The sequence below is a fragment of the Lycorma delicatula genome, chromosome 13, assembly GCF_047948215.1.
Source record: "Lycorma delicatula isolate Av1 chromosome 13, ASM4794821v1, whole genome shotgun sequence".
NCBI classification, from domain to species: Eukaryota; Metazoa; Arthropoda; class Insecta; order Hemiptera; family Fulgoridae; genus Lycorma; species Lycorma delicatula.
In genome coordinates this window covers 22,533,107-22,556,523 of record NC_134467.1, presented here as the reverse complement: position 1 = coordinate 22,556,523, position 23,417 = coordinate 22,533,107, and the positions used below count along the sequence as shown (strand labels likewise).

Sequence of the window (23,417 nt, the reverse complement as noted above, 5' to 3'; positions counted from 1 at the left end):
CATAAGGGCTAGGTACGGAGAGGCGTGACGACCGAAACCGTTAAATGGAGAGCGTCTTCCACTATGCGGTCAGGATGTCCCCCTCCAATCTGTGTAACTTTTGTTAGGTCATGTTTTTATATTTTGCGTAGTTCACAAGAAAATCGTCTGGGGTGATTAAAATGAAACACTATATATAATTTATATATTTAACGTTAATTAGACAAGGTTAGCGAGAAAAGTGAGCGTAGGTTATGTTTAGCTAGGTTATGTTGATAAACCCACCGGGTTAGTCTAGTGGTGAACGCGTCTTCCCAAATCAGCTGATTTGAAAGTCGAGAGTTCCATCGTTCAAGTCCTAGTAAAGTCAGTTATTTTTACACGGATTTGAATACTAGATCGTGGATTACCGGTGTTTTTTGGTGGTTGAGTTTCAATTAACCACACATCTTAGGAATGGTCGAACTGAGACTGTACAAGACTACACTCATACATATCATCCTCATTCATCCTCTGAAGTATTATCTAAACGTTCGTTACCGGAGGCTAAACAGGAAAAAGAAAGAAAGGTTATGTTGATAAAAACAGCCGGGTTGGTCTAGTGGTGAACGCGTCTTCCCAAATCAGCTGATTTGAAAGTCGAGAGTTCCATCGTTCAAGTCCTAGTAAAGTCAGTTATTTTTACACGGATTTGAATACTAGATCGTAGATTACTGGTGTTTTTTGGTGGTTGAGTTTCAATTAACCACACATCTTAGGAATGGTCGAACTGAGACTGTACAAGACTACACTTCATTTACACTCGTACATATTATCCTCTGAAATAATATCTGAACGGTAATTACCGGAGGCTAAACAGGAAATAGAAAGAAGGTTAGTTGATTCACGTACAGTACATCAGTACACGGAATCAACATATTCTAAACAAACAGCTAGATTAATTAAAAGTAATGTTTTGATTATTTAAATAAATTCAGTTTTGGTGGAAAACCAAGTAATGTTTTGATTATTTAAATAAATTCAGTTTTGGTGGAAAACCTCACATACCAATAATATGAGCTGCTGAGCATCTTACAGCAGATATTCCTCCTCCCGCAGTAAAAAAAATAAATTCAGTAATCACTGCTTATAGTCTAGTTGTAATCTTAATATGTAAAATATGTTAATATGGGGAGTATGTAAATTGACCAGTAATGTTATGCATAATCATTGGATTAATTTACATATATATATATATATACGGCATATAAAATATAACCTACAGGCCTTTTCTTCTTCTTCTTTTTGAATTAGTCACCTCTTACGACCACAATAAATATCTTAATCATTTTCTCTCTTTTGACTTACTTTCTTAGCAATATTTCTTCATTCTTTCTCCACGTTTTCGCTTTCTATCTTTACTTCACATGTAGTCATATTTCTTTTTCGGTTTTTCCTGGAAATCCTTGTTTTTTCTTTAATTTATTTTTATTTACGATCATTCTCTCCGTGATATTTAGTTCTGTCATGTCCTTTAAAGCTTCACTAAACGAGGTGTTTTTAATTTTTAGATTATTACAAAATTAAATATATATTGCAGATATATTGCAGCTGATGGATGAACGTAGAAAATATAAGAATGGTAGTGATGAAGAAAGTAAAAGGAACTATCGGCAATTAAGAAATGCTATAAACAGGAAGTGCAAACTGGCGAAAGAAGAGTGGATTAAAGAAAAGTGTTCAGAAGTAGAAAGAGAAATGAACATTGGTAAAATAGACTGAGCATACAGGAAGGTTAAGGAAACTTTTGGGGTACATAAATTAAAATCTAATAATGTGTTAAACAAAGATGGTACACCAATATATAATACGAAAGGTAAAGTCGATAGATGGGTGGAATATATTGAAGAGTTATACGGAGGAAATGAATTAGAAAATGGTGTTATAGAGGAAGAAGAGGAAGTTGAGGAGGATGAAATGGGAGAAACAATACTGAGATCTGAATTTAAGAGAGCATTAAAAGATTTAAATGGCAGAAAGGCTCCTGGAATAGACGGAATACCTGTAGAATTACTGCGCATTGCTGGTGAGGAAGCGATTGATAGATTATACAAACCGGTGTGTAATATTTATGAAAAAGGGGAATTTTCGTCAGACTTCAAAAAAAGTGTTATAGTCATGATACCAAAGAAAGCAGGGGCAGATAAAAGTGAAGAATACAGAACAATTAGTTTAACTAGTCATGCATCATAAATCTTAACTAGAATTCTATACAGAAGAATTGAGAGGAGAGTGGAAGAAGTGTTAGGAGAAGACCAATTTGGTTTCAGGAAAAGTATAGGGACAAGGGAAGCAATTTTAGGCCTCAGATTAATAGTAGAAGGAAGATTAAAGAAAAACAAACCGACATACTTGGCATTTATAGACCTAGAAAAGGCATTCGATAACGTAGACTGGAATAAAATGTTCAGCATTTTAAAAAAATTAGGGTTCAAATACAGAGATAGAACAATTGCTAACATGTACAGGAACCAAACAGCAACAGTAACAATTGAAGAACATAAGAAAGAAGCCATAATAAGAAAGGGAGTCCGACAAGGATGTTCCCTATCTCCGTTACTTTTTAATCATTACATGGAACTAGCAGTTAATGATGTTAAAGAACAATTTAGATTCGGAGTAACAGTACAAGATGAAAAAATAAAGATGCTACGATTTGCTGATTATATAGTAATTCTATCCGAGAGTAAAAAGGATTTAGAAGAAACAATGAACGGCATAGATGAAGTCCTACGCAAGAACTATCGCGTGAAAATAAACAAGAACAAAACAAAAGTAATGAAATGTAGTAGAAATAACAAAGATGGACCACTGAATGTGAAAATAGGAGGAGAAAAGATTATGGAGGTAGAAGAATTTTGTTATTTGGGAAGTAGAATTACTAAAGATGGACGAAGCAGGAGCGACATAAAATGCTGAATAGCACAAGCTAAACGAGCCTTCAGTAAGAAATATAATTTGTTTACATCAAAAATTAATTTAAATGTCAGGAAAAGATTTTTGAAAGTGTATGTTTGGAGTGTCGCTTTATATGGACGATCGGAGTATCTGAGAAGAAAAGATTAGAAGCTTTTGAAATGCGGTGCTATAGAAGAATGTTAAAAATCAGACGGGTGGATAAAGTGACAAACGAAGAGGTATTGTGACAAATAGATGAAGAAAGAAGCATTTGGAAAAATATAGTTAAAAGAAGAGACAGACTTATAGGCCACATACTAAGGCATCCTGGAATAGTCGCTTTAATATTGGAAGGACAGGTAGAAGGAAGAAATTGTGTAGGCAGGCCACGTTGGGAATATGTAAAACAAATTGTTAGGGATGTAGGATGTAGAGGGTATACTGAAATGAAACGACTAGCACTAGATAGGGAATCTTGGAGAGCTGCAACAAACCAGTCAAATGACTGAAGACAAAAAAAAAACTCTTAATTTGAGTTCCTAGAATTATAAACTAGTTTAAATTTACGAAAGCGCAGAAATTTTTCACCAGCTGACACTTAGTAACAAAACGTTTCCGAACTTAAGTTTAAATGTACTTTTTTTCTTTTCACCATTAGAACGTACTTTGAGAGTTTGTTACATTCTTTCTAAATCACCCCTTCCCCTCTCCATCGTTACTCATTCTCTCTCTCCATCTCTCTCTCTCTCTCTCTCTCTCTCTCTCTCTCTCTCTCTCTCTCTCTCTCTGTGTGTGTGTGTGCGCGTGTGTATGATGGTGGGTGGGTGGTGTTTATACGGTAATATGCTATATATGAACACAGTGTTTCAAGGACATTTGTATTATACAGACTGTAATATGAAACTAGTGGATAAATACAAATAATTTTAATAAAGATTTTGTTTATTAATATCTTTTTAAGTTTTAAATAAATAATGTCAAGGTGAAAACATTTTAATAATACATATTACCTTTAATAAAAATTGCTACTTTATAACTATATATGCTTACACGATTTTTATATAATTAAAACCATCAAACTGTTTGATATACTGAAAGGTATTTTTTTTGTGACCGATGAGTTAGTAGTATAGATACTTGCTCGCACACACTTTTGTATGTTTTTTTTTACAAATCTACCTGAATAAGGTATCATGGGAAGACCTGAATTCTAAGGTCACTAACCTTCTATAAATGTTTGTTATATAACAACCTCATTATGATTTTCTATCAACCAGTTCTTAAATACCGCAAACATTTTTTAACTTTTGTTCAAATCGTTTACGAGCTTGAAACGTCATTGTAACAGTAGAATTAAATATTAAACTTATTTATATATTATATTAAAATATAAAAATGAATTAATATATATATAAAATTAACAATCATCAAATTATTACAATGTAGAAGACAATGTTAAGAAAAAGAAATATTCAAAAAAAGATAGTAGAAAAGGAATAAAATATGTTAAACTGGTTGAAAGAAAAAAATGTACATAAAATTCTTAGTTTTGATTGGTAACAAGTACTCAACTTATTCAAATTTGTTCCAAAAATCATCCTTATCAAAAAAAAAATATAAATTAAAAATTTGTTGATATCAAATAAATTAAAATTCGTATCAGTTTACTTATAAATAACCTTAATTTTTCTTCTTAAATATGTAAAACAAAAGATTACTATTTTAATACTAATAAATCATATTACGACATTAGGACAATTTCATACAATACCCATTTTAGTTAGATTTCATAAGAAAGCTATTGTAATGGGTACCATGATTCGAATTCCGGAAAATTTTGATATTGCGTTTTACATTCCCCAGACCTCAAAACCACCGACATTTCAAAAGTTTATAAATACATTTATATTTATATATATACATTAGAAAAGATGAACGAAGCAGGAGCGATATACGAGAGTTATTTTTTTTCAAGGTCCGATCGGTCACGAAATTAAAACCACAGTGAAAATAACAATTTTTTTATTTGTAACAAGTACTTACATAGTTACGGTATTTCTCTACATAGTCGCCACTCTGATGTAGACGATTTTCGTAGTGTGGTACCAACTTTCCAATACCCTCGTTATAGAACGGAGCCGCCTGTGTATTCAGTTATGTTTCTACGCTGGTCTGCAGCTCGATGTCTGTGCCAAAATGTTGTCCTCCGTTTCATGTGAGCAAAGAGGTGAAAATCGGATAGAGCCAAGTCCGGGCTGTGTGGTGGATGATCAAACACTTCCCGACGAAAACGCTGCAGGAGCTTCTTTGTTACAGCTGCAGTGTGCGGCCGAGCATTGTCATGGAGAATGCCTGATGACGACATTCCTCACCGTTTATTCTTAATTGCCCTTCGTAAACGCTGAAGAGTCACGCAGTATGAGGCTGCAGTGCCACGTTCCATGAATTCCAAGAGAACTTCATTCCGGTCCCAGAACACAGTAGCCATACACTTTCTGTTGGAGAAGGTTCGCTTGAACTTCTTTGGTTTACTGGGAGAATGAGAATGGATCCACTGTTTGGATTGTTCTTTTGTTTCTTCAGTTTCGAAATGGACCCGTGTCTCGTCCCCTGTGACAATTTTGCCCAAAAAACTTTCTCCTTCATTGTGGTAGCGCTGGAGAAACGTTAAGGAAGCGTCCATTCTCATCGCTTTGTGATGGTCGGACAGCATCTTGGGAACCCATCTCGCACACAGTTTCCGGTACTGAAGTCTCTCACTCACAATGGTGTAGAGAGCTGACCTCCTGAAATTTCAGGAAACAAATCACTCAATACAGAAATTGTGAACCGACGATTTTCTCGAATCGCCTCATCCACTCGCTCAATGAGATCATCGGTTTACACTCGCTTCCTTCCCTGACCGCCTGCATCATGAACTTCTGTACGACCTGTTTTAAAGTTCCTGCACCATTTGATGTCACTCATTGAAGTTTCACCGTACACATTACTTATTCGTCGATGAATTTCTGCTGCATTACACCCCTCAGCCTGAAGAAATCCAATTACCGCACGCACTTCACACTTGGCGGGAGATGATATTGTTGAAGATATTTTTACGTGCTAGCGTGTTCAGAACTAAACGAAGTGACGCGGCATGATTGAACGCCATACTATATGTGTTGGTCATGATTGCCCAACACATATACGTAAAGGTTCATCCGATTTTTTAGCGGGTTTTTATTTTGCGACCGACCGGACCTTGAAAAAAAAATAACCTTCGTAAAACGCTGAATAGCGTGGCAAAACAAGCCTTCATTCAGAAATACAATTTGTTTACATCAAAAATTAATTAAATGTCAGGAAAACATTTTTAAAAGTATATGTTTGGAGCGTAGCTTTAGATGGAAGTGAAACTTGGATGATTGGAGTACCTAAGAAGAAAAAATTAGAAGCTTTTGAAATGTAGTGCTATAGGAGAATGTTAAAAATCAGATGTGTGGATAAAGTGACATATGAAGAGTTGTTGCGGCAAATCGATGAAGAAAGAAACATTTGGAAAAATATAGTGAAAAGAAGAGACAGACTTACAGGCCACATACTAAGGCATCATGGAATAGGTGCTTTAATATTAGAGGAACATGTAAATGGAAAAACTTATGCAGGTAGGAAACGTTTGGAATATGTAAAAAAATTGTTAGGGATGTAGGATGTAGGGGGTATACCAAAATGAAACGACTAGCACTAGATAAGGAATCTTGGAGAGCTGCATCAAACCAGTCAAATGACCAAAGATAAAAAAAAAATATATATATACAGATTGTTTCTAAAATGGTGGGCTGGCTAAACTTTTTCAGTTTCTACTTGTAAAACTAAACAAAAAATTATCCTTAGGAAAAATGGCAGTTTCTCCTTCGTTGTCCCCCTATCCACCATTTTGTTATTTTTATATAATAATTTTATCTTAAGTTCGGATAGACTAATCACATTAATATTTGGTAAGAGTCTTGCTAATAGAGTTTTAAAAATTAGTTTAAAAAATCAGGACTTAAATACTTTAGCAAATTTCAAATTGCGGCCATCTTTATTTTTCAATACATTATATCTACATAAATATTTGTTTTATCAAAATTTATATTTTATTAAAATATTAAGCCTTTTATTTTCAACAAAATGCCATTTGATTTTTTTAAATTGGTTAATAAATAGGTGAGATGGCAGAAAATTGATGTAATTTTGTGTCATAATTCTATTATTGTGAGAAAATTATTACTTAATTCCATACTAATTTACAATACTAGAATTAACAGTAAATAAATACAATTAATATTTCCTCAAATTGAATATAAAATGGAGGACATGAAAACAGACAAATAATTACAACAAAATTTTATGCCAAAATTCGGCTATTTGTCAACTGAATTTCAATGAATTTAAATTATTATTTAAAAAATAATTAATCTCTTTGGATTTATATATTTTGACATTATATGGACCTGGCAATTTTTAGACAAATGCTGCTTAGAATTTTCTTATATAAATACGGGATTATTAACTAAAAATATATCTTAATATAAGAGAAATAATTTGCATGATTTTCAAGGAATTCCTTAAGTTTATAATTGCATATTTATAGATGATGTATACATACACCATGTATGACATAACAGACATCTACAAGTAATTTAATTCATTTCGATCTGGTTGCACGTTCTTTTTCTTTTTCCTGTTTATCCTCCGGTAACTAACGTTTAGGTAATACTTCAGAGGATGAATGACGATGATATGTATGAGTGTAAATGAAGTGTAGTCTTGTACATTCTCAGTTCGACCATTTCTGAGATGTGTGGTTAATTGAAACCTAACCACCAAAAAACACCGGTATCCACGATCTAGCATTCAAATCCGTGTAACAATAACTGACTTTACTAGGACTTGAACGCTGGAACTCTCGACTTCCAAATCAGCTGATTTGGGAAGACGCGTTCACCACTAGACCAACCAGGTGGGTTGATCAGGTCACCACTGCTCAACAACAGCAACACTTGTGGTAAAAAATGTTTCAAATGGTCTATATTTATTGAAAGTGGGGGGAACAAGAGGTTAATCCTAAATAAATAGTGCTGAAGTTAAATATACGTATCTAATAACAAAATACTAATAAGTGACAATATATCTGGAAATGAACTGATATTTGATTAATTTTCAAGGCTATTTGTCACTTAATTGATTTCTTCTAGGAGAAATTATTATGTCACAAAACTGATATTTTATTAAACAGATTAGTGAACAGTATTACATAACTGCAGCACTGAGTGTATACGGGGGCTAATTATTTAAAATTTTGTTGGTGTGAACATATTTACCAAATAGGTAATCAATATCATTAATAGGAATATTACAAAGAAAATGGTATAATGGTTTTATCCGCATCTACTATCCAAGTTACCACAAAAAGGTTTTAGTCATAAGAAAATCAGTTTTTGGCTCTTACAAAAAAGAATAACAATAATTTTATATATTTTATTTTATTTATTTATACAGTAACAACAGACTTACGCTCACTTAAAGTTACTGATGGATGATAATGAATTTTGTAGCATGTGAAAAATGTCATGCTTGACCGGGATTCAAATTTGGAATCTTTGGGTGAAAGATGCTACCACTCTGCCGCAGAGATTGGCAAAATGATAATAATAATACATTTAAACTGTAGCTATCTATACTGACAGTGAGTTTTAATGGTATGAATTAAAAACTAAAAAAGAAAATTGGCTATCATTTTATATTATTTTAATACCAAAAAAATTGAAGTGGAATAAAAATAAAGTGAAATCAACATTTAATTTTTTGTTTGTTCATTTATAATACTTTGTACATTAAAATAGATATTAATTTCATTATATTACATTATAGTTCATACATAATTTTAAATAAATAGATTTTTTTTTAAATCAATAAACATATAGCAATTTATGTCAGTTAAATACAAAAACCTAACCTCAGTTAATAATTAAAAAAAACTTTTATTCTGATTGGTATATAATAATGTATTAGAATATTTCACCTCGAGAATGGATGATACACCATGGATAAATAAAGGAACAACCTAAATATTTGCCTGGATGGTACAACAGAAACCATGGTAAAATCTTGATAAGTGAAGTATCACAAAATTTACAATTATAAATTAAAATAGATGTGATTGAAATTTATATTAATCATTTATTAAAATTAAAACATACTGAACAGTATTAAGGTAAATACTGGTATTTACACAGATATAAAAATTGGTATTCTTGAAGATAATAAACATAAAAAAGCTGGCAAACAGTTGTATAAATTTTATGACTTTACCCTTGACAGACTTTTATTTCATGTATATATCATAAGGATTTTAGATGTGAAAATATTATTAAATATTTAAAACTCTTATTAACTAGCAGACCCGGCAATGCTTCGATATTGCTAGATTTGATTATATATGTAGATTAAATGAACTTAATTGAACGTTTGATAAAACATTAACAAAATGAACGTTACGGAACTTCACAAAATTTAACCTTTCCCTTTTCCTTTTCTCTCTTTCCCCATTTTCCGTTTCTCCTTTTCCTTTTTAACTTTTCCCATTTTCATTTTTACCACAATCACTTACCCATTACCGCATTTTCCCATTTCCCTTTCCACTATTTCTGCCTTTCCTTTTCCTTCCCCATCTCTCTTTCCCTTATTTTCCTTATCTCCCTCCTCTTTTCCCTTTCTCTTTTTATTTTTTCTCCTTTCCCCTTTCCATTTCCTTTTCCCGTTTTCTCCCTTTTTCCTCCATTTTCTCCTTCTTCCCTTTTACCTTTTTTGATTTTTTCCTTCCCAATTTTTCCTTATTTCCCTTTCTTCCTGTTTCCCCACACGTAAATCAGTCCAGTAGTTTTTTAGTCTATAGCGAACACACATATCAGAAACATTAAAATGGAATTGTAAAATATTTAGTATAGCTTATGGCTTTTACATCCACCAGACAGCGCTGTTGTTAAAAAAAAAAAAAAACTCATGTTTTTACCTGTCACAGGTGTGACATCTTAGGTATATAAAAACATGTGTATATTCGAATGCAACTTTGTGTCAAAATTTAAAAAAAGGCAATCGTTGATCAACTTTCGTTAATTTAAGATTTTGAACAATCATTTACATTTTTATTTATATAAATTAACTCTATTTAGAGTTATAATTAGATTACAGTTGTGAAAAAGATCAAAACATTTAATAAAAAAAAAGTGTGATTTGATCTTCTTGATCAAATAGCATTTTTACCTTAAAAATTACCCAGTATTAATAGTATAATGGAGGGAAAAATCAAAATTCTTAGTAAAAAATATTGCGTCCCAGTTGACACCTTAACTAAATGATATTTTTATCATCAAAACTACACTGTATTTAGATTACAACTGCTGAAAAGAAATTGGGATTTTTATTAAATAAATATGGGTTTGATATTTGATCCACTTACTCAATTGTTATCTCATGTAACATTTTTAATAACAGTGCCCACAGCTTGAAAAACAGATAACTTATCAAAAAATATTTAAAAAAATTAATGTAATTTTTAACTCAGATGCATTCTTTTTTTTTTTAAATTCCACGTCATCTACATTAATGCAAGATACAGTTGAATTTTCAATTTTGAAAATGAAAGGTAAAGGATGTTTGATATTTTAAGTATGGAAGTCATTTAACACCCTTGTTTTTTGGGCGTTAAAACATTATTTATTGTAGTAATTATTTACTTCGTAAGTCAACCTGATTTGGTGCAATTTTATTCAACAAGGCTAAAAAAGTATAGTTTACTAAAAAAAATATGGTTACCATGATGCCTCTTTATCAAAATGGAATTGAAAATTAGGTCTACAGTCGAGTATGTAAAGCTATATAATTGTACCAAATTTCATCTTTTTGGTCAAAATGTTATCAAGATACAAGGCAAAGGCAAAAACTGTTTTGATATAATTTTGGATATATCCCTAAACCTAGTTGAGATAAAACTTTTAAATTTTAAATACTTAATAAGTACTTTCATCACAAAATTTTCTACGACCACTGTAAAAAATTCATACTAGCAAAAACTGTTCCTTCCATTTTATAATTTTGTCCAAAAATTGATGCCAACAGGTCCTAATTATAGAGATTCTTTCATCCATTTCCGAAGAATTTATTTTGAGAAAGTTCAGAATATCATCAATCAAAATACAAGACAACACACAAATGTTCATACATCTTTCAGAATTTTCTTTAATTTTTTTTGTGTTTTTTTTGAACTAAGGAGATCTTGAAATGTTGACATTTCCAAAAACCCTAATATCCAAGATTTTGGATAATTGCTCCACTTTCCACGCTGTTGCTGGAGCAATAAATATATAATAAAAGTATTACAAAATTAAGAAAATTCAGAAGACATTAGTAAAAATTATTTCAACATAATAAATGCCCAAATATTTTTGTTCATAAATATATATGTAGGATGTTAAACATGTATTTATTTTTGAAAAATTAATGTTTATGTATATGTTCATTGCAGTATGGAAAATTTACAGTTTTTTTTTAATATTATTTATAATTTCATAGCCATTTCAGAGTAATAGTGTATCAGTAAATTTATTTTCTTCTTACTGATGAATTAATTCACAACAGAAGGTTAAAAAAAATTAGTATATGAAAATGAAAATTTGTAGCATATGAAAAATACCATGCCTAATTTTGGGATTTTAACCCAGGACCTCCATATAAAATGCCAAGATGTTACCATTCTACCACCAAGATTGCTGGTCTGGTAATTTTATTTTAAATAGATTAGTGGGAAGTCTTTAATTGTTATATAATTTATTAAAAACAGCAACTGAAGAATAATAACCTCCTTTCTCATAACCCAATGTATTATGTTAAAAAGCTTACGTGAAAACAATTTTGTTGTCTATTTTGAGTGACGGAGTTAAATTTTTTTTGCTTGATGAATTATTCACTACAGAATCAATGATTTTTTTTGAAAATGGGTTTATAGAAAAAATTCTGGTTAAATGAGACCCCCAACACTCTTACTTCTGTATGAAATATAACACGCCTAATAGTTTTATTAGATTTAAAATAGGTGAATAACTATATTGTTTCTTTACTTCTTAAATAACAGTCTAACGGAAAGATTTAGAGCCACATAAGTCTAAATTTGGGCTTATGTGGTTTCTAAAGTATCATTTCAATTACTCATATTATATATCAACCATTATAACACTAGTTATGAATGTTCAAAAACCAATTATGTGTTTTAATATATTCATAAATTAGTTGTATAAATGTATTTATTAATACAAATAAATATAAATTATTATTTTTTCTACTTTTTAGAAAGAATATTAATTTTAAAATGTTGTTCTTCATCTGATTATAAAAATATGTGTTTCTGGTACATAATTAATTCGGGGTTTTAATCATTATTAGTGGTATTTCTTAAATTACTTTTGACATGAATTAAAGCTGAGTAATACTATTTACTTATCAGAACATTTGATCTGAGTGCTTGCATATACTTTTACTTTTGCAAATCAGCATAATTACAAGTATTTAATGATTTACAAAAAAAACCTTTTCAGAGCATTAAATAGATTTTGTTTAGCCTACAAATCAATGAGCAACATTTGAATTTCTCTAATAATATACTTTATTGAATTAAATAGATTTTAATAACTGGTTATTTTTATTTCTTTAACGAAAACTAACTTTTTATTTCCTTGTACGAAGTAAAGGAAGTATTGTGATCACAAAACATTTCTGTTTTCATATTTCAACAGAAATATCTTTTTTCATAATGTTGAATTATTAATTGTATAAATATTTGATGTTAATAAAAACTAATATTTTAGCAATTATGTAACTGTCCACGTTTATTAAAGAACTGGAGGATTCGAATCTCACTTTCAAATGAATTAATTTTAAATGAAGTGTGCATATGTAGCAGTGTATATGTAATTTAATAGACGTACATGGAAGTCGTGTAATGGTCTATATCAGATTTTTTCCTTAAGAGACTGCAAAATGTAAACTTTCAGGTGTGGGGATAAGCCAAAATTTAACTGGTTTTTAAACAAATTATATATTGTAAGAAAATATCTACATACAGTTCACATTATTTCGATTAGAAATCTTTATCTGTCAAAAAAAAAAGATTATTATTTTCATTTTAAGTTATATTTATGCATATTAAAGTATAATCAATTACAGTATCTTTAAGTTGTTCATTATTTTGTAAATAATAATAATATTTATGTTATATTTTAAATAGAATTAAGACGTATTTCATATTATGAGATAAAGTATAAATACACGTTTTAATTCCTTTGAAATTATTTCTTTTAGTTGTGTCGTAGTTTATATTATTTTGTATTAACGCTTCAGACGTAACGTTCTAAATGTGAAGTCCAACATAAAAAATTAATGTCTCAAAAGAAATATTATATGAAGTTTTCCGTCAAATGTTTGCCTTTCTTTTCTATTTTTTTAAAGTTACTTACATATTTTTAAATGTAATAATAAAATGCAATTCTTGATCAGTTTAAAAATCAATGATTTTTTTCTAATTAAAAACTAAAAAAAAATTAAAAATAAAGTGAAAGCAAGAAGTTATAATTTTTCATTAAATATCTGCAATTTCCATCATTAATAATTTATATTTCAATCGTTATTTAATTAAATAAAGTACCCATAAATAAATATAAATCCTAATAATACAATTACATAACCATCTACTCAACGGCAAACAGTTAAGATTTGACTAACCCACAAGATAGGTCTAATGGTGAACGTTTCTTTCCAAATCAGCTGATTTGCAAGTCGAGAGTTCCAGTGTTGAAAAGTCCTACTAAAGACAATTATTTATTCGGATTTGAATACTAAATCTTTTAATCTAAATCTTTAAACGAAAACTAATTGTTCGTGCATATATGTTGTTTAGATTAGATGCTGGGTATTTACATTTATCTTTGGTATGATTTTATTTATGATGTTTGTTACAAAACCTCTAGAATGAACTTTAAAATAAGAAAATTTTAAATGTCAGTTTAAAATAAGAAAAGTATATTAAAAATCTGGTTGTGATTGCGTAAGTTGTCTAGTGTTACGTAACATGTTTTAATTAGATTTCTTCATGAACTTTTTTTTTAAATGTAACTATTTGCATGAAAAAAGTTATGTAATCACGATCTTAAACGACCATACAGCGTTTTATAGTTAAATTTAAAAAGCTTCTGTAATAATTTTTCTCGTTTGAAAAATCATCATTGTAATCTTAAAAAGTTTTATTAATTATGAAAAAATGTTGTTGGTATCCAAAAATGTACCGTGGTGTCACAGTATAGGTTTATAAAATTGAAGTCTTGTTTTTTTTTTTTTTTTTTTTTACAAGTGGTTCCATTACAAGTGGTTCAGTACCAAAGTAGTTAATGTAGCAGCATAGTTTACAAATTGTAAAAGACACATTGGGGTTAAAATCTGAGATGGAGATGAGCTAAGTACATTTTTCAGAAGTTGAAAAATCCTTTTAATGGTTTTTTTTTACCTCTGTGTATTAACAAAAAATGTACATTGAACTTATTTAAAGTCCATGAAGTTTTGCAGTATTAGTTTAAAAAGTATGCGTGAAATTATTCTGTATTTCTATATGAGTGAAAGATTTTATACAAGAAATTTTATAAAGAAAATTTTTAGAAAATTTTATAAAGAAATTTTTATACATAACTTAATAATATATCTAATTCAAGCATACAAAAAATTATTTACAGAACCTGCTGGTTTGGTAAGTCATATGCAACTTGTCAGCACTTTTATGCATATTCTGTAAATATTTTAGGAGTAAAAGTTCAAATCCAATTCCTAATTAGGTTTGAGCCTTGTGTTTTCAAGCTAGTAAATCATGTCTTTTAAAATAATTACATTGATATGAAATATTGAATAATCTTTAGTAAAGATTTGAAGATGTTTGTTTGGTTCAGTTCCTAAGGAGAGATTTACTGTAATATAAATTATCTAGTAATTTAATGCTTGGTTGGTCATAAGGTAACATGTTGAAGACTGTGTAGGACAATCAAAGTAATTTTGCTTAACTGAATTATAACATAATATTTTTTCATTGTTGCATCTGAATAAAAATCAAAGAGTGCCATGTTAATTCCTGTCTGAAATGTAACATTATATCATCATAATATAGTATTATTTGTCTGTATAAAGTAAGAATGAGTTTTTAGAAGTGGCTTTTCGGTTAATTGTTAACTATTATAAATATAAAACATACCAACCAAAATTTAGTTGCAAGTTTTTTATATTTTGATATGATATGCTTTTATATTTTATATTGCTTTTATATTTATGAATATGATACATTCACTGTAGTTATTAATTACAATTAAGTGAATGCTGATTTATCAAATTAGGTGACAAAAATTATTTTTTCATAACAGTGTAAACTTCAATTTATGAGAAAGGACTGTAATTTCCTTCCTTTGTGATTTTTTTAAAGATTAAGTTAAAAACAGACATGTGACATAAAATGAAATGTGATAACATTAAATAAATAAATAAAAAGTGATTTCAATATACTGAAACATTTTCTTTCACATAACGTTTGCAGTAATTGGAACTATCCTCTCCAGTGGAGTTATCAGTAGTGCTGATGTAAATGGTACATATCTTAAAAATGTTAGGAGACTCTGATATTTTCAATTTCTGTTGTTTTATTAATTTTTTTTGTAATTGAAGTATGCAAACCTTCAAATTTTTAACAAAATCAATGAATATATAGATATGGCACCTTAAGTTGAGTGCCATTAATAACAGCTCTACCATACAATAATTGCATTGAAGACAGTATTATTGTTTAGCTTAAAAAGATCTTAAGAAAAAAAGTTTCATGTTTCGAAAACTTGGTATTTTATTGTTAACAATGTTTGATTATTTATAAATCCTATAATTAGTTTATTTACTTTTATAAAAACAATAATTAGTAAATATTTAATGTATATAATATTCAATAGGCATTTACTGAGTAAATCTTTAAATAATTGTTACAGATTTTTATTTTTTTAATCCGTTTTAATAGATAAAAATCTTTTTTTGATAACGTGTACACTGCAATCTGTTCAACTAGTGAACAATAAGCAAGCCCCATGGCCCAATGAGATGAGTATGGTATGTAGGACATGTAAATGAGGTGTAGCCTTGAGCAGATTCAGACTGGCCATTCCTGAGGTATGTGGTTAATTGAATCCCAACCACCAAAATACACTGATATCCATTTTCTAGTATTCAGATCTGAATAACAGCTACCAACTTTTACTTAGATTTGAATCTCAGAATCTTCAACTCTGAAAATCAGCTGTTAACCAACTGATTTGTGATAAGTTAATCACTAGACCAGTCTGGTGGACAAATCTCCATGCCATTCTTCATGGTCAAGTGGTAACATCTTGACCTTTCATCCTGAGGTCCCGGTTTTGAATCCTAGTCAGGCATGACTTTTTCATTCACTAAAAAAATCCATTTTCATAACATCCCACGCACAAGCTTCAAGCTTATGTAGCAATATCATCTAGACCAAATACAGCAGGTACTCAAAAAATTTTGTAATTCCTTTATAATATTCACATTGTTATTTTTACTGATTTTTGTTATGATATATCAACTTTATATAATAATATAAATTTAGATCTGGAGTAATAGTGCAAGTTGAAAAGGTAAAGATGTTACAATTTGCTGATATATAGAAATATATGCTGATGATATAAAAATTCTTGATAAGAGTAGAAGAAACAGTGAATGGTATCAATTTTATGACTTTATTCTTGATAGATTTTTATTTCATGTATATATCATAAGGATTTTAGATGTGAAAATATTATTAAATATTTAAAACTCTTATTAACTAGCAGACTTGGCAATGCTTTGCTATAGCTAGACTTCAGTATATATGTAATATATCATTCATTCTAATTATACAGTAATATATCACTCCATATTATATATACACTCTAATTATATAGTAATATATTATTCATCACAAAATTTTCTACGACCACTGTAAAAAAAATTCATAATAGCAAAAATTGTTCCTTACATTTTATAATTTTGTCCAAAAATTGATGCCAACAGGTCCTAATTGTAGAGATTCTTTCATCCATTTCCGAAGAATTTATTTTGAGAAAGTTCAGAAATATCATCAATCAAAATACAAGACAACACACAAATGTGCATACATCTTTCAGAATTTTCTTTAATTTTTTTTGTGTTTTTTTGAACTAAGGAGATCTTGAAATGTTGACATTTCCAAAAACCCTACTATCCAAGATTTTGGATGATTGCTCCACTTTCCACGCTGTTGCTGTAGCAATAAATATATAATAAAAGTATTACAAAATTAAGAAAATTCAGAAGACATTAGTAAAAATTATTTCAACATAATAAATGCCCAAATATTTTTGTTCATAAATATATATGTACGATGTTAAACATATATTTATTTTTGAAAAATTAATGTTTATGTATATTTTCATGGCAGTATGGAAAATTCACGTTTTTTTGATTAATATTATTTATAATTTCATAGCCATTTCAGAGTAATAGTGTATCAGTAAATTTATTTTCTTCTTACTGATGAATTAATTCACTACAGAAGGTTAAAAAAAAATTAGTATATGAAAATGAAAATTTGTAGCATATGAAAAATGCCATGCCTAATTTTGGGATTTTAACCCAGGACCTCCATATAAAACGCCAAGATGTTACCACTCTACCATCAAGATTGCTGGTGTGGTAATTTTATAATAAATAGATTAGTGGGAAGTCTTTAATTGTTATATAATTTATTAAAAACAGCAATTGAAGAATAATAACCTCCTTTCTCATAACCCAATGTATTATGTTGAAAAAGTTACGTGAAAACAATTTTGTTGTCTATTTTGAGTGACGGAGTTAAATTTTTTTTGCTTGATGAATTATTCACTACAGAATCAATGATTTTTTTTGAAAATGGGTTTATAGAAAAAATTCTGGTTAAATGAGAACCCCAACACTCTTACTTCTGTATGAAATATAACACGCCTAATAGTTTTATTAGATTTAAAATAGGTGAATAACTCTACTGTTTCTTTACTTCTTAAATAACAGTCTAACAGAAGGATTTAGAGCCACATAAGTCTAAATTTGGGCTTATGTGGTTTCTAAAGTATCATTTCAATTATTCATATTATATATCAACCATTATAGCACAAGTTATGAATGTTCAAAAACCAATTATGTGTTTTAATATATTCATAAATTAGTTATATAAATGTATTTATTAATACTAATGAATATAAATTATTATTTTTTCTACTTTTTAGAAAGAATATTAATTTTAAAATGTTGTTCTTCATCTGATTATAAAAATATGTGTTTCTGGTACATAATTAATTCGGTTTTTTAATCATTATTTGTGGTATTTCTTAAATTACTTTTGACATGAATTAAAGCTGAGTAATACTATTTACTTATCAGAACATTTGATCTGAGTGCTTGCATATACTATTACTTTGCAAATCAGCATAACTACAAGTATTTAATGATTTAAAAAAAAAAACTTTTAGGAGCATTAAATAGATTTTGTTTCACCTACAAATCAGTGAACGACATTTGAATTTTTCTAATAATAATCTTTATTGCAGTAAATAGATTTCAATAACTGGTTATTTTTATTTCTTTAACAAAAACTAACTTTTTATTTCCTTGTACAAAGTAAAGGAAGTATTGTGATCTCAAAACAATTCTGTTTTCATATTTCAACGGAAATATCCATTTTCATAATGTTGAATTAATAATTGTATAAATATTTGATGTTAATAAAAATTAATATTTTAGCAGTTATGTAACTGTCCACTTTTATTAAAGAACTGGAGGATCGTATCTCACTTTCAAATGAATTAATTTTAAATGAAGTGTGCATATGTAGCAGTGTATATGTAATTTAATAGACGTACATGGAAGTCATGTAATGGTCTATATCAGATTTTTTCCTTAAGTGACTGCAAAATGTAAACTTTCAGGTGTGGAGATAAGCCAAAATTTAACTGGTTTTTAAACAAATTATATATTGTAAGAAAATATCTACATACAGTTCACATTATTTCGATTAGAAATCTTTATCTGTCATAAAAAATGATTATTATTTTCATTTTAAGTTATATTTATGCATATTAAAGTATAATCAATTACAGTATCTTTAAGTTGTTCATTATTTTATAAATAATAATAACATTTTATGTTATATTTTAAATAGAATTAAGACGTATTTCATATTATATGATAAGTATAAGTATAAATACATGTTTTTATACCTTAAAATTATTTCTTTTAGTTGTGTCGTAGTTTTATATTATTTTGTATTAACGTTTCAGACATAACATTCTAAATGTGAAGTCCAACATAAAAAATTAATGTCCCAAAAGAAATATTATATAAAGTTTTTCACGTCAAATGTTTGCGTTTGTTATTTTTTATTTTTCAAAGTTACTTACATCTTTTTAAATGTTATAATAAAATGCAATTCTTGATAAGTTTAAAAATCAATGATTTTTTTAAATTAAAAACTAAAATAATTTAAAAATAAAGTGAAAGGAACTAGTAATATTTATTCATTAAATAAAGTACCCATAAATAAATATAAATCCTAATTATACAATTACATAACCCTCTACTCAATGGCAAACAGATAAGATTTGACTAACCCACAGGATAGGTCTAATGGTGAATGTTTCTTTCCAAATCAGCTGATTTGCAAGTCGAGAGTTCCAGTGTTGAAGTCCTAGAAAAGACAATTATTTATTCGGATTTGAATACTAAATCTTATAATCTAAATACTAAATCTTTAAACGAAAACTAATTGTTCGTGCATATATGTTGTTTTGATTAGTTGCTGGGTATCTACATTTATCTTTGGTATGATTTTATTTAAGATGTTTGTTACAATACCTCTAGAATGAACTTTAAAATAAGAAAATTTTAAATGTCAGTTTAAAATAAGAAAAGTATATTAAAAATCTGGTTGTGATTACGTAAGTTGTCTAGTGTTACATAACATGTTTTAATTAGATTTTTTCATGAAGGTTTTTCTTAAAATATAACTATTTGCTTGTAAAAAGTTAATCTATTTGTTATGTAATCACGATCTTTGACGACCATACACCGTTTTATAGTTAAATTTAAAAAACTTGTGTAATAATTTTTCTCGTTTGAAAAATCATCATTGTAATCTGAAAAGTTTTGTTAATTATGAAAAAATATTGTTGGTATCCAAAAATTTACCGTGGTGTCACAGTATAGGTTTATAAAATTGAACTGTCTTGTATAATTTGTTGTTTTTTTTTTAATTACAAGTGGTTCCATTTTCAGTACCAAAGTAGTTAATGTAGCAGCATAGTTTACAAATTGTAAAAGAAACATTGGGGTTAAAATCAGAGATGGAGATGAGTTAAGTACAATTTTCAGAAGTTGAAAAATCCTTTTAACGGTTTTTTTTTACCTCTGTGTATTAACAAAAAATGTACATTGAACTTATTTAAAGTCCATGAAGTTTTGCAGTGTTAGTTTAAAAAGTATGCGTGAAATTTTTCTGTATTTCTATATGAGTGAAAGATAGTTAATTTTTAAACATAACTTAATAATATATCTAATTCAAGCATACAAAAATTTATTTACAGAACCTGCTGGTTTGGTAAGTCATATGCAACTTGTCAGCACTTTTATGTATATTCTGTAAATATTTTGGGAGTAAAAGTTCAAATCCAATTTTAATGCTAGGTTGGTCATAAAGTAACATGTTGAAGACTGTGTAGTACAATCAAAATAATTTTGTTTAACTGAATTATAACATAATATTTTTTCATTGTTGCAGCTGAATAAAAATCAAAGAGTGCCATGTTAATTCCTGTCTGAAATGTAACATTATATCATCATAATATAGTATTATTTGTCTGTATAAAGTAAGAATGAGTTTTCAGAAGTGGCTTTTCGGTTAATTGTTGACAATTATAAATATAAAACATACAAACCAAAATTTAGTTGCAAGTTTTTTATATTTTGATATGATATGCTTTTATATTGCTTTTATATTTTATATTGCTTTTATATTTATGAATATGATACATTCACTGTAGTTATTAATTACAATTAAGTGAATGCTGATTTATCAAATTAGGTGACAAAAATTATTTTTTCATAACAGTGTAAACTTCAATTTATGAGAAAGGACTGTAATTTCCTTCCTTTGTGATTTTTTTAAAGATTAAGTTAAAAACAGATATGTGACATAAAATGAAATGTGATAACATTAAATAAATAAATAAAAAGTGATTTCAATATACTTAAACATTTTCTTTCACATAACGTTTGCAGTAATTGGAACTATCCTCTCCAGTGGAGTTATCAGTAGTGCTGATGTAAATGGTACATATCTTAAAAATGTTAGGAGACTCTGATATTTTCAATTTCTGTTGTTTTATTAATTTTTTTTGTAATTGAAGTATGCAAACCTTCAAATTTTTAACAAAATCAATGAATATATAGATTGAATATATTCAGTTATAATAGGGTTTTCTAACCTTAAGTTGAGTGCCATTAATAACAGCTTTACCATTCAATTCTTCCATTGACAACAGTACTATTGTTTAGCTTAAAAAGATCTTAAGAAAAAAGTTTCATGTTTCGAAAGCTGGGTATTTTATTGTTAACAATGTTTGATTATTTATAAATCCTATAATTAGTTTATTTACTTTTATAAAAACAATAATTAGTAAATATTTAATGTATATAATATTCAATAGGCATTTACTGAGTAAATCTTTAAATAATTGTTACAGATTTTTATTTTTTTTAATCTGTTTTAACAAATAAATATCTTTTTTTGATAATGTATACACTGCAATCTGTTCAACTTGTGAACCATAAGCAAGCCCCATGGCCCAATGAGATGAGGATGGTATGTAGGACATGTAAATGAGGTGTAGCCTTGAGCAGATTCAGACTGGCCATTCCTGAGGTATGTGGTTAATTGAATCCCAACCTCCAAAATACACTGATATCCATTTTCTAGTATTCAGATCTGAATAACAGCTACCAACTTTTACTAAGATTTGAACCTCAGAACCTTCAACTCTGAAAATCAGCTGTTAACCAACTGATTTGTGATGACAAGTTAATCACTAGACCAGTCTGGTGGACAAATCTCCATGCCATTCTTCATGGTCAAGTGGTAACATCTTGACCTTTCATCCTGAGGTCCCGGTTTCGAATCCTAGTCAGGCATGACTTTTTCATTCACTAAAAAAATCCATTTTCATAACATCCCATGCTCAAGCTTCAAGCTTATATGACAATATCATCTAGACTAAATACAGCGTGTACTCAAACGTAATTGTTTTATGATATTCACATTGTTATTTTTACTGATTTTTGTTACTGATATATCAACTTTATATATTAATATGAATTTAGATCTGGAGTAATAGTACAAGTTGAAAAGATAGAAGATGTTACAATTTGGTGATGATATAGAAATTCTTGCCAAGAGTAGAAGAAACAGTGAATGGCATGGATGAAGTCCTATGCAAGAACTACCACATGAAAATAAACAAGAACAAAACGAAAGTAATGAAATGTAGTAGAAACAATGTAGATGAACCACTGAATATAAAAATAAGAAGAGAAAAGATTATGGAGGTAGAAGAATTTTGTTATTTGGAAATTACTAAAGATGGATGAAGCAACAGTGATATAAAATGCTGCATAGCACAGGTGAAACGAGCTTTCAGTCAAAAATATAATTTACTTACATCAAAAATTAATTTAAACATCAGGAAAACATTTTTGAAAGTATATGTTTGGAGTGTATCTTTATATGGTAGTGAAACTTTGACAATCGGAGTACCTGAGAAGAAAAGATTAGAAGCTTTTTAAAGGTGGTGCTACAAGAAACCGTTAAAAACCAGATGGGTAGATAAAGTGACAAATGAAGAGGTGTTGCAGCAAATTGATGAAGAGAGAAGCATTTGAAAAAATATAGTTAAAAGAAGAGACAGACTTACAGGCCACATATTAAGGCATCCTGGAATAGTTGCTTTAATATTAGAGGGACATGTAAATGGAAAAAATTATGCAGGTAGGAAACGTTAGGAATATGTAAAAAAAATTGTTAGGGATGTAGGATGTAAGGGGTATACCGAACTGAAACGACTAGCACTAGATAGGGAATCTTGGAGAGTTGCATCAAACCAGTTAAGTGACTTAAGATAAAAAAAAAAATATTAATATGGACTAATGAACTTTTACTTTTTTTTATTTATTAATTTTTTATTTAGTAACTTCTCTCATTCTAACTATATTCTGGAGCAATATTATTATTTTTTGGTCTGGGTGTAGCATGCCTCTCATTACTTAAGATCTATTTATTTATTTATTATTAA

General features: G+C 28.8%; 1 protein-coding gene and 1 long non-coding RNA gene across 2 annotated transcripts in view; both read left to right on the top strand.

The window, feature by feature from the left end:
* LOC142334036 (uncharacterized) overlaps positions 1–23,417 on the top strand; it is a 160,535-nt gene that overhangs the window by 13,625 nt on the left and 123,493 nt on the right. The window lies entirely within an intron of this gene.
* Positions 19,230–21,870, top strand: LOC142333845 (uncharacterized). The gene is made up of 2 exons (XR_012758720.1): positions 19,230–20,012; positions 20,852–21,870. It is a non-coding gene; the product is annotated as an uncharacterized LOC142333845 (long non-coding RNA).